The following is a 12607-nucleotide window of genomic DNA, read 5'->3' on the forward strand; positions in this document are numbered from 1 at the left end:
GTCTATGCAAAAAATCCCAAAGAATCTAAAAGAAAAACTCCTGTAACTAATATATGAGTTCATCAAGATCTTATGATATAAGATAATATGCAGAAAGCACTGTATTTCTATACATTGACGATAAACAGAGACACAGAAGCTAAAATGCATTATGAATTTGTGTCCTTCATAGGGACATGAATGAATCTGGAAACGATCATTCTCAGCAAACTGACACAAGAACAGAAAACCAAACACTGCATGTTCTCATTTATAGGCAGATGTTGAACAATAAGAACATGAGGACACAGGGAGGGGAGCATCACACACTGCAGTCACTTGGGTGGGGATAAGGGAAGGACAGCAGGGAGTTGGGGGGATAGAGAGGGATAACGTGGGGAGAAATACCAGATATAGGTGATGGGGGGATGAAAGCAACAAACCACCTTGCTATGTATGTACCTATGCAATGATCCTGCATGATCTGCACATGTACCTCAGAACCTAAAGTACAATTTAAAAAATAAAATAAAATAAATAAATATTTAAATATAAATGCAACAAAATATATACAGACTGGTACCCTGAAAACTATATAATGCCAACGAAACATATCAAAGAAGATTTTTTTAAAATGGAGAGATATACCATGTTCATTGATTTTAAGACTCAACATACTCAGCTATGTCAATTCTTCCCAAAATGATATACAGATTTAATGCAATACCTATCAAAATTTTACCAAGATATTTTGTAATATAAATAAGATTATTCTAAAATTTAAATAGGAAAGCAAAGGAAGTAGAATTGCTAAAACAATGTTTTAAAGACTAATAAAGTGGTCATTCTACTTAATGACTTATTATATAACTACAGTACTCCGCTTGTGGTACTGGTGCTAATCACTACTGACGTGACACATAGATCAATGGAACAGAACAAAGAATCTAGAAGCTGTCCCACACAAATATGTTCAACTGCTTTTTGGCAAAAGCACAAAAGCATTTCAATGGAAGAAAGCCTTTTCAACAGCATCCACAGGCAATAAGAAGATGAACCTGAACCAAAGTCTCACACTTTTACAAAAATTAACTGAAATAATCATGGACTTGAATACAAAATGTAGAACTATAAAACCTTAAGAAAGACAGGAGAAATTTTCTGGAATCTAGAACTAAGCAAATTGTTCTCAAATTTGACACCAAAACCACTATCTATAAAAGAAAAAAATTGCTAAATTGGAACTAATCAAAATTAAAAATTTGCTTTCTAAAAGATCCTATTAACTGGTTAACAGACAATCTATATACTGGTAGAAAATATCTGCAAACCACAAAGTTGACAAAAAGACTAGTATCTAGAATATATTAAACAAAACTTAAAACTCAAGAGTGAAGAAACAATAAAATTAGAACACGGGCCTAAAAAGATGAAAAAGAGATTTCATTCAGTAGATTTGCTATATTCACTGAAGAGGATACAGCAAATAAGCACCCAAAAAGCTATTCGGCATTCTTAACCACCAGGGAAATCCAAATTAAAACTGTAATTATTTATTACCACACATCTATCAGAATGGCAAAAATAAAAAACTGGGACAACACCAAATGCTAGTGAGGATTCAGAGAAACTAGAATATTCATATATTCATTGCTAGTGAGAATGTAAAATAGAACAGCCATTCTGGAAATGTTTGGCAGTTCTTTGAAAAACTAAGCATGCAACTATCATTTGAAACAGCGTTTACTCTCTCAGACATTTATCTCGGAGAAATAAACTATGTTCACAAAAAGACCTGTGCATGAAATTTTTTTGTAGTAGTATCCAAAGCTGGAAACAAGCCAGATGTCCTTCTGAGTGAATGGTTAAACAAACTATGGTACACCTATATCATGGAATACTACTCGGCAATAAAAAAGAAAACACTATCGATACACACAAAAACTTGTATGGCTCTAAAGGGCACTATGCAGAGTGAAAACCTGTCAATCTCAAAAGATCAAATGCTGAAATGATTCCATTTATGCAACATTTTGAAATGATAAAAATTACAGAAATGGACAACAAGGTGAGCAGGAGGAAAGTGGGTGTGGCTAAAAAAGAGTAACATGAGGGATTGTTACAGTGGTAGAATTGTTCTGGATCTTGGCTATGTCAACATCAGTATCCTGGATGTGATACTGTACTATGGTTTGCAAGATGCCTGATAGGGTTTGGATCTGTATCTCTGCCCAAATCCCATGTCAAATTGCAATCCCCATTGTTGGAAGAGGAGCATGGTGGGAGATGATTGGATCATAGGAGCAGATTTCTCCACTCATGATAGTGAGTGAGTTCTCACAGGATCTGTTGTTTAAAAGTGTGTAGCAGCAACCCTTTCACTCTCTTGCTTGTACTCTGCCCGGGTAGGATATACCTGCTTCCCCTTCACATTTTGCCATAATTGTAAGTTTCCAGAGGCCCCCTCAGCCATGCTTCCTGTACAGCCTGTAGAGCCATGACTCAATTAAATTTATTTTCTTTATATGTTAACCAATCTCAGGTGGTTCTTCATAGCAATGTGAGGACAGACTAAAACCATGTCACTATTAGGAGTAATATGAAAGAGAGTACATGGGACCTCTCTATATTTTTTCTTACAACTGCATGTAAGTTACCTCAAAACAAAAAGTGTAATTAAAAAAAAAACAATGTGCAAGCAACAACAACAGTAAAGGATGAAAATGATGAATGAAGTGTTTGAGGCTCCTCAGATCACCACCCATCTGGAGATTTGCTAAATGGATTCACAGGACTCACCATATAGCTGTACTCACAGATAAGGTTTATTATAGCAGGTAGTAAAGACACACAGCCAGATTACAAAGAAAAAGACAGAGGATGGCCGGGCACGGTATCTCAAGCCTGTAATCCCAGCACTTTGGGAGGACAAGGTGGATGGATCACAAGGTCAGGAGTTCAAGACCAGCCTGATCAAGATGGTAAAACCCCGTCTCTACTAAAAAAATACAAAAATTAACCAGGCATGGTGGTAGTGGACACCTGTAATCTCAGCTACTCGGGAGGCTGAGACAGAGAATTGCTTGAACCCAGGAGGCAGAAGTCGCAGTGAGCCGAGATTGCACCACTGCACTCTAGCCTGGGCAACAAAGCGAGACTCCATCTCAAAGAAAAAAAAAAAAGGAAGAAGAAGATGACAGAGAACATGTCTAAAGAAATCTACATGCAAGCTTCCTTATGCTTTATCCTTCCCATAATGCAGCAATATGTGTACAGTGCTTCTAACCAGGGAAACTCAAAAGTTTTTACTGGGGACTAGTCATGTTGGCACCCTCTGCCTAACACATACCAAAATTCAGGCTCTCAGAAAAGAATCAGATGTTCCATAGACCTTTCTAAGAATGGCAAACTAAGCCTATTGTGATAACTTTTCACTGCAGACACTAACCAAAAGAAAGTTAGAAGGCTATTTTAATCAAACAAAATAGATTTACAAATAAGGAATATTGTCGGGGATAAATAGGGCATGACTTAATGATGAAGGATTTCATTCTCAAAAATAAGAATCTTACCTGTGTATGCAATAAGTAACAGAGCTTCAAAATATATGAGTGAAAGCTTATATGACTGAAATAGAAATAGCCAACCTCACAATCATATTTGAACTCAGCAGCCTTCTCCAAGTAATTAACAGGACAAGTAGACAGAAAACCACTAAGGCTATAAAAGTCCTGAACAACACTCTAGGCCAAATTTGACCTAATTGACACAGAATACACATTCTTCTTAAATTTACATGGAACATTCACCAAAATGCATTATATTCTTGGACATAAAACAACCTTAACAGAATTAAAAGAATGGAAATTATACTAACTACAGGCTTAAGCCATAAAGGAATGAAACTAGAAATCAGTAAGATATTTGGAAAATATCTAAAATATGGACACTAAATAATACACTACCAAAAGAGAGAGAGTCTCAGGAAAAATTTTAGAAATATTTTAAACTGAATAAAAATGAAAGTACAGAACATTGTGATTTGTAGGATGCAGATAAAGCAGTGCTTAGATAGAAATGTGTAGCATTAAATGCTTACATTGCAAGAGAATGAAGATCTCACATTAGCAATCTAAGGTTCCACCAGAAGAAGAGCAAATTAGACCCAAAGCAAAAACTAAAAAGGAAATCATACAGTTAACAGCAGAAATTAATAACGTTGAAAGTGGAAACAAATAGAGAAAAATCAATAAAATTCCAACTGGATTTTAGGGGAAAAATCCAGTAAAAGTGATACACTTCTAGTCAGACTGCCCAATTAAGAAAAAGAGAGAAAGATAAAAAAATTAGTGGTTTACGGAAGTAAAAATGAGACATCACTACTGCTCCTGTAGTTATTAAAATGATAATGATGAAATATTAGGAACAATTTTATGCTAACAAAGGTGATATCTTAGATGAACTAATTCTTTGAAAGGCACAGGCTACCAAAATTCACTCAAGAAGATATAGCTACCCTGAATAGCTATATGTCTATCAAGGAAATTAAAATTGTAATTAAAAACCTCCAAAAAAAGAAAACTCCAGGATGATATGGTTTACTGGCAAATTCTACCAAACATTTAAAGAGGAAATTACACAAATTTCTACACAACCCTTACCAGAAAACAGAAAAGAAAAGTACTGTCAAACTTATTTGATGAAGCCAGCATTATCTTAATACAAGACCAAGCAAAGATATTAGAAAAGTTTAATTTCAGTAAAGTCCAACTTATTAATTTTTTATTTCATAGGTTGTGCTTTCAGTGTTGTTTCTGAAAACTTTTTGCCTAATCCAAGTTAACACAGAGCTTATCCTAGATTTCCTTTAGAAGTTTGGATGCTATCACAAAATATGCAAGAAGATATTTGTAAATCACATATCTGATTTGTTTCCGGAATATATTAAATACTATCAACACACAAGAAAAACAACTTCAAATTTTAAAAATAGGCAAAAGGTCTGAACAGGTACTTCATCAAGTCGATGACAAATAAACATATGAAAGTGTGCCCAAAGTCTCCAGTCATTAGGCAAGTGCAAATCAAGACCACAGTGATATGCCACTGCACATATATTAGAATGTTCAAAACTATAAAGACATCTACATCCTGTGTTGGCAAGGATGTGGAGCCATTGGAACTCTCATACAATCGTTAGTTTGATACCAAATTTTTCAACACTGGAGATAATTGGCATGATGGGTTTTTTATTTTTATTTTTTATTTTGAAAGAAACTTTGCAATGGAAGAGTTGCAAAGATAGAGTTTCCTGTTCCCTTTCCCCAGTTTTCCCTTGTGTTAGCACCTTAAATAAATATAGTAAATTGGCAAAACTAATAAATTAACAATGGTAGGACATCATTAACTAAACTATAGACATTATTCACATATCACTAATTTTTCCTCTCATGTCTATTTTGTGTTTTGGCTCCAACCCTGAGTCCCACATTGTACCTAGATGTCTTGTCTTCATGAGCTCCTTGAGCCTGACACAGTTCTTCAGTCTTCCGTTGCCATGCATGATCTTGACACTTTTGAAGAACACTAGTCAGGTGTTTTGTAGAAAGTCTTCAATGTGGTTTTGTCTGATGATGTCTAATGGTTAGATTGAGAGGTGTTGTGCCCTACTCAGTGCATCCTATCAGGAATAAATGATCTTGATTATAACACTTGGGTAAGGTGACATCCTCCAGGTTGCTTCACTGTCAAATTATTATTTCCTCCTTTGCAATTAATAAGGTTTGAGGTTTTCCCTCATCTCTGCCATTCTGCACTATATGTTCCCTTTGAATCTGAGGTCTTTCTTTTTCTCTCAAGAATTTCTCTTTTCTTCTTTTATTTCATATAACCTTTGGTCTCCTGCACATTGCTGGCTTTGTGGACTCAAATTGCAGGATTTTCACTCTTCTATTTCTCTTTTCCATCTCTTTTAGTTTTTTGTTTGTTTTTTCGATCATGTTCATCAGAAATGTCCAAAATCTGGTGCTCCAAATCATGAATTCATTCCTCAGCTTTATCCATTTTGTTAAATAACCCATCTTTATTCAACTATTATACATTTCATATAAAATGTTTACTTTTTTCATTTTATGTTTTCTTGTTCTTGTTTTATGTTTTTGTTTTTGTGTGTTTTTTTTTTATTTGGTTTGTTTATTGGGATTGTTTTAAACTCTTGGTCTAGACATTCTAATATTTCTGCTTCTGATGGAATCTGTAATGCACTATTCCACTTTTCTTTTGAAATAGATGGACCACTCAAGTATTTCATTACATTTGCTAGTGTGCTCCTTTTCCCTTGCACTGACAGCTATTTTGTCAAACAATGAAAGCCAGAACCTTAGTCAATATTAGCCTAATTTGCTCAGATGAATGAACCCTGGATGGGAGAACTTCGGGCACCAGAAAATGGCAGCCAATCACCCTCCACTCCACAAAGCAACTACCTAGTTCAAGACTTTACTTCTCCTCCACCCAGAAGGAACAGTAAAACAAAACACTTAGATAATTCAGGCGAGGATAGAGGAGTGGTGTAGAGAGGGAGTTAGATGAGCAGAGGTAGACAGCAACTCTCCAAAGGATGTGAGTTCCCACCTATTTTTGTCAGCTCCTAACCAGCACAGGGCTTTTGTCCTGCACAAATTTTTCCCAAGGAACACCTGGACCAGAGATTGAGTTGCCATAGGTGTGAGGACAGGCTCTACATTTTCTGAAGTAATAATGGAGAGAAAGCAATACCAGCTCCATAGGTTCTCATCTTCCATCACTGTGCCTGACTCGGTCTGCCCTAAGTCTACTTTCCCCACCCATGACCTCAAAAATCCTCTATAACCCCAAGAATTTTCTCACAGTTTTCAATTTAAGTTTCTGTTTTTACTCTAGACCAAGTGGTTCAACCTCAGCACCATGGATATTTGGAGCCAGATAATTATTTGTTGTGTGGGGCATTACAGGGTCCCCGCAGCAGCCCTGGCTTCTACCCACTCGATGCAAGTAGCAGCTCTGTCCCACCTGGGACCACCAACATGTCTCCATGTATTGCCAGATATCCCCTGGTGAGGGGTCATTTTTGGATGAGAACCACTGCTCTTCAGTTCCTCTGGGGTTGATGTTGGGGCCGTGGGCTTGCACTCAGGATAGTCATGGCATTTTGGTAGGAATCATCAAAGAGCGGTCTCTCCTATGTAACTGCACATGATAGGTGCACAATACATATTGCTTCTCTTCCTTTTCTGCCTCTCCCTGCCAAAGGAAAAAGGTAAAAGCAAAACTCAGGCCTTAAACCAGACCCACAATGGTGCTAGAGGCAACTGAAGAGAAACTACAGGGGAGGTTATTGGGCATGCCTTTGAGGACATGCAGCCTGCCTTAAGGGCAGAGGACTTCTCTGCCTGCTGATGGCACAGAGTCCACTAGTCACTACCGGCCAAACTTTCCTGCCTCCTAAGACCTGTGCAGTCACCAGAGCCAAGAAATCCATGCTGGACAGCTTAAGGCATCGGCTGATGAGCTGTCTCATCTGGGCAATGCACGGGCTTTAGCTCCCCTGCATTTAATTGGTATTAAAGATTAAAAAGCAAATTACCAAAGCAATCACACCGAATCCACTTGTCTATATCTCGCTACGGCTCCCAAGCAGTTTGATATTTACTGTCAGCTGGCATTTAATTACTCAGCCAGATTTGGAGGCCATAATTGACAGAATGCTGAAAACTAATTCTTTAAAAGGACGCTTTCCCCATGCAAGAACACTTGGGCTCAGAGGTGACGCCGTCTCCCTGTTCCAAGGATCAGAGAGACAGACACCAGAACAGATTGGCTTCTTCTCCCGGCACTCCTCCCTACCATTCTCTGGTTAATTTAGGTCTGCATACTTGCTGGAGTCAGTGGGGAAAAGCAAATGAGACATTGAGACATGAAACATTTCCTCTTTCTAGCCACAGATCCACTCTAGTCCCAATTCTACAGAAAACTCCCATAGCCTAGAGAGGGACCTGCCCCCAAGGCAGAACCGTGAAGCCAACAGAGCCACCTTTCTGCCACGTATGAAGGAAAAAATCCCGGTTAAAGGCACAGTAAGAGGAACATTGGGGTACCGCTGACTAATTACGTATTTCTGAAGCATCCCTGCACATTGTAAAAATCTCCACCTCACCCTTGCTGCCCATGTCTCTTGTCACTGAACGTTGTTCTGACTTCCTAATCCTGCATCAAATATTATCATGCACTATTGAATAATTTAAACACTAAAACTAGACTGGACCCAGCAGCATACATTACAGAAAAGGAGGCAATGCCGTTCTGCAGAAATACGGAAAAGGCAGTAATCGATCAGTCATTTCTCCCTCTAACCTGTCAAGGTTGCCATCCATAGCAACTGGGCTCAATGCTAGACTGAAAATACAGAGATCCTAATACAAAGAGAAGAGCTGATAGCACACTTGTCCCTAGCTGTTATTTTTGGAGGTTTTTTTTTTTTTAAAATAAATAATACCAAAACTCTTAAAAAGGGCATGTTTTCAAAAAGGATGAAAAAAAGTTTCCCAATATTCCCACATTTCAACTAGCAAGTTGTCAAGATCGAGTACGGATAAAAGGAAACACGCCTTTTTTTCTGGTTTCTTTTCTCAAACATTCAGGCTCAAGGGGAAATGGGGCATTTTTTAAAGAGTAGTAGAAGGAAATGGGCTGGAGGAAAAGCCTAACTTTGGAGGAATGATTGTTGGAAACCTGCTCCCCAGCATGGGTGTGTCCTGGTCTCAGCCTGCCGTCACTGCCTCGCTGGAGGAAATGGCAGTTCTCTGCGAATCTGTGCAAGGCCAAACTCTCCAAGCCTTGACGAAATCACAGGAATTTTACAAACTAGACTTCCATTCAAATCCACCCGGCTTTCCGTGGAGAGATCGACAGACTGGGGCCATTTTGGATGTCCCACTCGAAGCTGCGGGGGTGCCCTGCGCAGAGAACGGGCGCTGCTGGACTCAGAGCTGGGGCGCAGCTGCTGGCGCGCCTGGGCAGGACCACGGAGAGCAGATGCTCGCGCTGCTGCGCAAGTTGGGAGGATTCGGTGCCTGGATTTGCTCCAGCAGCCCTGTGACTGCGCACGGCCACGGTGTTCCCTGGCTCTGGTCTCCCGCACACACCTCTCCCCAAAGCGCTGTCGCCCTATTCCTTCAAAATCTCCGTCACCACACGTCTGCTCCTGGGAGCTCATAGCATGAACCCCACTCGACTCCCAGCAGCCTGTCTTGGCCCTTAGACTTTTTAGCTGGGGGTGGGGAAGTTCTACCCGACCCCCTTACTGTTCACACATCGCTTCCAGGTAATCCTCATTCTCTTTTTGCTGCTAGCAGACTGGCGGGCTCAATGCTCAAGCCCCCTTGAATTTCAGATTTCAACAGAGAATATCCACTTAAAAAAAATACATCCGTCTAAAAATATTGCAGAAACCAGAATTTTTATTTTCCAAAAATTAAGCAAAAATACCCACAATCTCCATCAGTACTTAGATTTTGAAGCATTTCCTTCCAACGTTTTCTAAAATAAAATTTATTTTTCTGCACAAACTAGGATTACACAATATATTTATTTTTATACCCTGCACTTTGTAATTTTTTGCAAGCATTTTCCCATTGAAAAGTGTTTAAAAGCTCCATTTAAAATGGAAACATAACACTCCTGTAGCAGGGAGGTACCCTTATTTATGTAATAATTCTTGAATTGTTGGGCTTTTAGGTATTTCCATTTATTTCACAATGAATAACTCAGAATGAACATCTTTGGATATACATCTCTGACCCTACCATTGATTACATTCTCAGGTTTCTAAAACTGGAATCATTCAGTCAAAAAATAAGAACACGTTAAAGCTCTTAAAATAAATTGCCAAATTTACATCCAGAGAGGTTGCTTCAATTTACACTCCCACCAACCTGTATTAACTTCATTTTTTAAAATCTGTAATAAAATCTTATAGCCCCAAAATTGAATGTAGTCAAAGTTATTGATCCATTCCTCTGTGATTCTTTTTACCATTCCAACACTAAGAATAACTATCCTCTTTTGGAAGGCAGAAAAATAGCCATCTAAATATCTTCTAGTTTTTTTACCAGATTTATTATCTTACATTTAACTTAGTAATCTATGTGAAAATTGTGCATGTGTAAAGATCTCTTTGGGGGCACAAACCCCCTTCCTCACTCCTCCAAGATTCCATGTAGAGGGCTTTCTTCCTTGTTCGTGTGTGTGTGTGTGTGTGTGTGTGTGTGTGTGTGTGTTTACACAAGACGAGCAACTAACCTGATTGTGCATGAGGGAGAAGGCTAGGTTCTTCCTCTTTCCTCTTTGTTTCTGCACTGCCACTGGGAGTCCCATGTCTGCTACTCTGTCCTTGGCTTTAAGAGTTAGCCCCATGGGAAGAGCTGAACTGTTTAGTGCTGCCAGGGACTGCACCTGGGCAAGTCTCTCTAGCCCAGGTGCAAAGCGTTAGCAGTCTGGTTTTCTAACACATCTAGACCGACACTCTCTACAAGTAATCAGTGTAATAGATTGACCTCTGTCTTTCTGACTCTGTCTCTCAACTCTTTTTAAACATGGGCAGTGTAGAGGAGGTTATCAAACCCCCTAAAACCCCAACAATTTACAATGCTTATTTTTAAATAACTAGGCAATACTTCTAACTAAATAATAGATCCCTTCCTCACCAATCCATGAGTCTTCCTTTATTGTATAATATTGAATATTTATATACTTAAGTCCAGGCTATTGAGTCTTTTCTATATTCTTTATAACACTGATTTATTCTGTTCTATACAGTACTGTACAGTGTCATTGAGTATCTATAGTACTGTATCAAACAGAATAAATCACTATGACACTGATTCATTAACCAGTGTCATAGAGATTTGCACTTTGTTCTGTTGTTTGGGTTTTCACAGATGCAATGATGATGTTATTCATTTGAGTTGTCTGAGAAGAGTTCCAATGACAGTGATTTCCAAGCTTTGGTGCACATTAGAATTATCCAGGAAACTTGTAAAAACTAGGAAGCTTAGGCTGCACACTATACTACCAATGAAATCAGAATGTCTGGTGGCATTTTTTTAATGTCTAGATGATTCCACTGTGCAGCAAAGTTTAGGAGTGACTGCATGTGTGTGCAGCCAGGAGACCAGGAACCAACATTTTTCTGCAAACTTCTCAACTGCACTCACTTGCAGAACATGAGCATGTTAGTACCCAGTCACTGCCTCACACACTGGAAAGAGTTTCCATTAATGAAAAAATGTCTTCTCAATGGTTTGCACTACCCAGAAGAAACAAGCAGAATTCTCATTAGTCAGGAACTTTACTAGCGATAAAAAGTATACTCACATTGACCCAATCCCTGTTTTTCCAGGAGATTATATGGTAGAGCAGACAATGGATGTGTCAATCAACCATAAACACAGACTGCATCACAAAAGCAGGAGGCTTGGACCCACAAATTAAGAATAAACCACTAAATAATTATAGTATGCATTCATCTTATCCACTCAAAGTATTATGACAAGGTTGGAAAAAATTCTTTTTGGTGTATAACATTTGCAGAGCCTTGAACTTGGGCCAGACTACAGAAAAAAATGCCTAGAATTTACATAGCATATTTCTCCTAAGAAGTCATCATTTCCACCCCCAGCCCCAAATGTGCATCTACAGTTTTAGCTTTCTGTGCCTATTAGTGCATCCATGTGGGCTGGAACTACCACAGCTTCCTCAGCCCTCAAAGCCTGGGTTACCTTCTAGCTGAATGGCGCCTGCTGGGGCAGATCTTTGACACAATGCCCTAACCCCTGCTGAAAGCTTCAGGAGCTTCCTCCACCCTACAAGCCTTTGATACCCAAAGAAGGGTTTCTGACCAACCTTTCCTTCCTGAATGCTGCCCTGACTGAGCTCCACACCGGGCTGCAGCTTGCAGTCACCGGCTTGTAGTCGAGAAGACTGACTTCCCACTTCCACCTCTGCCCTTTTCATTTCCTGAAACACCAGGCTCCTACCCAATGCTTAGCTTTCAACTTGAGCCTTGCTTCCCACAACTCTGTGCCCTGGCTCCCTTTCCCCTGGCTCAGTCTTTCTCTCTGCTCCTCAAAAGCCATTAAGCAATGGCAGAGAACATGTAAACTGGACCCAGGACTTTGCACAGTGACCCCTCCTCCTCTGGAGCTCATGCCTCTCAATTACAGCATTTTCTTTCACATCTTGTACCCTCAAATAAGACATTGCTGTCAGGAGTCCTGGATCCCCAGAGGGACTTGCTTTTCAGCCACCCCCTTCCTAAAGTGCAGGTGCACCCCAAAGTGTGGTCCAATCCTTCTCACCTCATTCTCAGTCTGTCCCAAGCCAGTGGGTTTACACACATTGTTCTGCAATCTCCTTGTGACAAAGCCATCGGTCCCCCGTGTTCTCCAGACCTTCAGGCCTGTATCTTTGCTGACTACCAGAGATCCGCCCCTGAACATGATAAAGGCCCCAATTTCAAAGTCTCCAAAGTCAAATGCTCTGAATTCTCCAGATCCTCTGGTGACACTCTTGTCTTTTCTAATGACTCTAC

The sequence above is a fragment of the Saimiri boliviensis genome, chromosome 6, assembly GCF_048565385.1.
Source record: "Saimiri boliviensis isolate mSaiBol1 chromosome 6, mSaiBol1.pri, whole genome shotgun sequence".
Taxonomy (NCBI): domain Eukaryota; kingdom Metazoa; phylum Chordata; class Mammalia; order Primates; family Cebidae; genus Saimiri; species Saimiri boliviensis.